The 5,777-nt window shown below is 37.1% G+C and overlaps 1 long non-coding RNA gene across 1 annotated transcript; it reads left to right on the top strand.

Moving 5' to 3' along the window:
* Nucleotides 1-2,949: 2,949 nt before the first annotated feature.
* LOC112179983 lies at nt 2,950-3,471 on the top strand. The gene is made up of 3 exons (XR_002928021.2): nt 2,950-3,024; nt 3,108-3,247; nt 3,434-3,471. It is a non-coding gene; the product is annotated as an uncharacterized LOC112179983 (long non-coding RNA).
* Nucleotides 3,472-5,777: the final 2,306 nt, after the last annotated feature.

Below are 5,777 nucleotides of genomic sequence, written 5' to 3'. Positions count from 1 at the left end.
AAAGGGAAGTCAAATTGATTGGAGACAGATTCCAAATTTAAAATTGCTGCATTCAGACCACATTTTTATAAAATCCTGTTGTGTGAATCTTGCCCAAATTGATATAGCAGGGCTTGAAGCCCTAACACTCGAGCAAAACAATAACAAAAATACCCGCAGCTCCTCAGTCTCTTGACAGCTCCTCACTCTCTCTCTCTCTCTCTCTCTCTCTCTCTCTCTCGACACATACACAGACCCATAACCAAAACCCATAACTATGAACTATCAGTGCATCCTCACTTCAACCATATCTCTCTGTTCTACACGGTGTCGAAATCCATCAAATCTAAAACCTAGACCTCTCTCCTCTCTCCTCTTTCCCTCTATCTTCTACCCTAGACCCCAAATCCATCATTTTGAAACCTTGGACCTCTCTCCTCTCTCCTCTCCCCGACAACTAAACCAGTTTCCGCCTCATAGGATTGATGGTGAATTCATCCCATCATTATCGCTTCGAAACAGACCGGAGAGAGCCTAGATTGGAAACTCTCTCTGCTCCAATTCTTCGAGTCCTCTTTCTCTTACATAATCCAAGGCAGCCTCTCTATATATGAGCAGAAGAACAAGAAGCTCGAGCTCCTTCGACCCCATGAACGGGTCAAGAAGATCGAGTCGGTGACAGGTGACGAAGAATCCCATCGCAGCGGTACCGGTGAAAGTTGATTGCCTCCCGAAAGGTAAACGTCCCAATTTAATTTCAACATCTGGGTGGATACTTGTTTGCTATTTTATTGCTTAGTTTTCTGGGCATTGGTTCTTTATACTTGCATAATGTTATTTTCCAAAGTCGAATTCTCGTGTTTGATTCAAAGGGTTCATTTTGGACAAGCTGACGCTCAATTCTTTGATCAAAAGATCTAGACTGTAATTTGAGCATTGTGTTATTCTGAATTTGGTGTGCAGGAGAAGTAGCAGACTGTAAATGGCGGTTACGAAGCCTGGAGTGATTACCTTGTTTGATGTTGATGGGACTCTCACTGCTCCCAGAAAGGTACGATATCTCTGATTTTAGTTTCCTCTAAGTCTCTTTTGTTTTTAAGTAGGGATCTTAAACAATAATTTACTGATTCAATATGGATGTACTCATATGTATGTACATGCTCTTTAAAACATCTCTAATTCATACATTTCATTGGAATGGTAGGATGTTACTCCACAAATGTTAGGATTCAGGCGAGAACTCAAGAAGGTACATAACTTATTTGTCTGGAAGTTTACATATATGCAGGGGCTCTTTTTTTTATGAGGGGTTGGGTGGTGAGTGTCTCAGTGGATGATTATATCCTTGTTGGATTTCAGGTTGTTACAGTGGGCATTGTGGGAGGATCCAACCTTTCTAAGATAACAAAGCAGCTTGGAAATACAGGTATATATTTCTTCATTTTTAATGTAATCAACAACTTTAGATGTATTATAATTTAATTGTATGGAGAACTGACTTCAAACTATAGGATTTATTGGGATTTGGGGGGTTTGTGAAATTTTGTTTTGGGATTTATTGGGTTGTTAAAGGATAAGCATGTAGTATTTTTCTTATGTGATTTTATGATTCTTTTAGTGAATTTGTCTGACTTTTTGCTGTGGGATTGAAGGAAGAATTGCAAAGAACAAACTTGGAGCTGGATTCATACAAGGAAAAGATAAAGGAGAATCAGGAAAAGATTAATCTCAATAAGCAGTTGCCCTACTTGGTCGGCAACATTGTTGAGGTATGCTCCTTTTTTCTGTGGGATTTAGGTTTTTTAGTCTCTGTGTTTCTTGCTGTAAGCACAGTTATTGTGGTCCTGAATGTCCGGGATGCAAATGAAGAAGTGTCCAATTTGCCTTGTTAGCCTAGCTAATTAATGTGCCAGATATGCATTAGCTGAAGTTTTAACTTATGACAGACTTGTACCAATTTAATTTTAAGCTGTTGAAAGACATGTTTTGAACTATCATATAACTTGTTTGGGTCATAAGTTGCATATATAGACTACATGCAAACCTTTGAGCTCTGAACCTGTTTTTTAAGATGATAGTTTGTTGTACTTCTAACATTACCTGGTTCTGACTTGTAACGTTTTCAGATATTAGAAATGAATCCAGAAGATGAAGCTGAGGAAAATGGGGCAAACATTGATATTGGAGGGCTATGGAGGTTGATGAGAAGCCAACTGAAGATTACAATGATATTGGAGGGCTAGAGAAACAGGCAAGTTTCTGACATTAGGCATAGGCTGTTGACTTGCTCATTGTTTGTATCCCATACTCATATCTGTATTAATGGAGTCAAAATTTTAAAGTCAATAGCTTTCCTGATTGAATTTGTTCTCTCATTATTGGTTACAGTGAAATGAGTGGTGATAGGGAGGTGCAGCGTACAATGCTTGAATTGATTAATCAACTTGATGGCTTTAGTAGTGATGACCGGATCAAGGTTTGTTTGTTTTCATATATTCACTTCTCTTGTAACTATGACTATTTGAGAACACTTTGTAGATTTTGAAGTTTTTTTTTTTTGCTATTATTTTGTTGTGACACATGGTTGCACACAGATTATAAAGTATAGTAGACCTCCAATTTTGTGACTTATATGATTTTATCATCAAAAGTTTAATTTCCTTTGTAAAGTGTAGTCATTTAAGAAATAGGGTCAAAACTTCAAAAGTTGAAATTATTTAGTATATAGAGGAATAGGAGGTTTACATATAAAAAATTTAGCATTTATATTACTAGTCATACAATATAATATAACTTTATACAAAGATTAGAACACTATGTTCTGCATCTGGCGAGTATTCAACATTTAGACTTGGAATATAGATAATGATGAAGATTCTCAGGCACTTTTCGGTTGAGTTAGACTAATTAGTCTGAAAATTACAGGTGATAGCAGCGACAAATCATGCTGACATCCTTGACCCTGCTCCTATGCGTTCCGGTCGATTGGATCGTAAATTTGAGTTTCCACATCCCACTGAAGAAGCAAGAGCTCGGATTCTGCAGGTTTGTCTTTTACAATTGGTTATGTTTTGGGAGAATTTCGCTCTTACCTGGATCTAACTTAATTTGTTGCATTAATTTTGTAGATTCACTCTAGGAAGATGAATGTTCACCCGGACGTCAATTTTGAAGAATTAGCTCGCTCTACTGATGATTCAATGGTGCACAACTAAACGCAGTTTGTGTGGAGGCAGGCATGCTGGCCCTTCGCCGTGATGCAACTGAGGTACTCCATCTCATTACATACCTATTACTTTGATCTTTAGGGGAACTGTGTATACATTATGTGCAGACGACTAAGCAGTTGGTACATCATTGTTTGGCATACAATTCCTTATTTATGATATTTGTCTTTCGCTTGCTCTCGAGTCAATTTGATTGTTTGGTATTGTACCTTTTTTGTTGTTTTCAGATGAGCCTGATGATTCCATGCATACATTTACTGGTCATATGGGTAAGAATTTGTCTTTCTGTGGTTACTTCCTATTTGTAATGCTCCTTACGTGTTTGTTACAGGCATAATGCATTCTTAGTCATTAGAGTGTTATCAGTAGTGACTTATTAAAAGCTAGATCAAATTGTTAATTTCAATTGGAAATGTGTTATACACAAAGTTTATAATTATTACTACATAGGGTAGCCACTGTATGCTCTATCCATGTCAGAGTTACGTTTCTTTGGATTTAGAATGTGAGAGAAACAATTGCTCAGAAACAATTGAATTTTGCACTGGTGTGTCCAGTTAGCAACTAACTTTAATTCACATAGATCCACCCTTCCTTGTAATATAATGTAATTTCTATTTACATCAACTAGTTCTTTATTGGGCGGTTTGAGTGGTTTTTACGATTGAGTATCCTCATAATTGATTATTCAACCATCATTTGTGTTCTATCTGCGAGAAAGATTGTATATGAATAAAGAAGCAGCAGCATCACGAGTCAGCCTGACTAGATTTTGTTATGGCTTTGTCTAACTTAATATTTAGTTGTTTAATGTTTTGGATCATGGACATTTTATTATTTAGTTCCTTTATTTTTCTCAATTAGTTTATGGGTTCGTAATTTGGATTGGATTTTAGACTAAATTAGTTTCAGTCTTGATTTCAATTGGGTACTTTTTTCTCTTTGATTTCTGCTAAGTTTATTCGATTGGGTATAGCATGAAAAGTTTAGGCATATTTGATCGAGTGAGCGATTGTGTATCATTGATTTCCTATTATAGTTTGCATAATAGTGGCTTTTGGGTTTTCAGAGGGCAAAACCATTTATTTTCTACGGACGAAAAGAAAAAGAGAGGAGACAAAAGAACAAAAACGAAAAAGCAAGAAGAGAACAGGAAAGAAGGGAAAAAAGAAGAGATTCAGAGGAAAAAAGAAATTGGGGGGGGGGGGGGGGGGAGGAAGAACGAAAGAAAGAAAAGTAGTGGCTCTCCCTCTTGGTATTTGATTTTATGTACTGCAAATCATCTATTGGAATTGGGTTTATCACATGACTATGTGGTGGAGGCCGGGGCTACACTAAATTTTGAACCTTGGCGTAATGAGGATGAGGTATTGGAAGGAAGCGTAGTGCTTATTAAATGAGTTTTTTGTTTCCAGATTTTTTATGCTGTTGTGTACATTGTTCGATGACTCGATTGTATATGCTGTTTTGTTTTCAGGAAGCGGATGAGGAGAAGTAGAAGAGGGAGATGCCATGAAATCTTTGGAGAACATATGCTTGGATTCAAAAAGGGGGATGGATACGCTTGCCACTTTGGATGAGATGAAGTCCACAAAGGTAGATGCCTCAGTAGTTGTTACCAGTACAGGTAAAAAGTTTAAATCTATGCAGTGGTAGTGTTCTGATTTACAGAATTTGAAAGGACCATCCTTCAGATTATTTTGTGCTTACTGATTGTTGTTCATGAATCAACCAGTACTTAGGTGGAGAATCAGGGTTTAGGAACGATATATGTATTACTTGATGCTGGTTGAGAGAGGATAGATCGGATTACCTTGTGAAAGGTGTCCTGAAGGTACATGGCTAGAAGCCCCTGATTATATTACTCAACATTTTCTTATTTTCTTTTTTTGATCAAGTAAACTAATATTGTTGTTTCTCTCTTGAATTATGTTATGATTTATGAACATCTGAAATAACCATCGATGAGTGGTAACCTGTAATAGGTTCTGTACTGTTATATTGTCATTCCATTTTTGTTTCATCACATTATAAAATGAGTTTCAAGGCAAGATAGTTTCAGCCTATTTTGATGTTATAATTCCAGAGTGGATGGGATACATGCTTCTGTATGAGGTAGCTATCAAAATTTTGTATATTATATTCTTAAAATGTTGGTTATTGGATTGTATAATTACTGCTAGTTTATAACTCTACCAAAGAGTTGTTGGTCTAGCGGTCAGGCCCTTGGTTTGCTCCCAAGTGGTCTGGGGTTCGACCCTCTCCCAAGGTACCCACCTAGCAATTGCTAGAGTTTCCAGTTCCCCAAATGTTGTGGGGTCAGGCGGGGGACCTAGGGAATAGTCGGGTCAAAAGATTCGGATACCCTAGTCTCAAAAAAAAAAAAAAAAAAAACTGTGCCTCTGAATATATACATGGGCATATATGGTTCGAAATTATAAAGTTGACATGCTTACTTTTCAACAGTGTGGTTGGAAGTGTCATTACAACCATAGATCGCTGGCTAAAACCCGGAGGTCTTGTACTTTCTTCAAATGCAATGGTAGTTTTATGTCTTTTTGGTCTTTCATT

This window comes from Rosa chinensis, chromosome 7, assembly GCF_002994745.2.
Source record: "Rosa chinensis cultivar Old Blush chromosome 7, RchiOBHm-V2, whole genome shotgun sequence".
Taxonomy (NCBI): Eukaryota; Viridiplantae; Streptophyta; class Magnoliopsida; order Rosales; family Rosaceae; genus Rosa; species Rosa chinensis.
The sequence above is the reverse complement of the archived record's forward strand: the minus strand, read 5'-3'. Positions and strand labels throughout refer to the sequence as shown.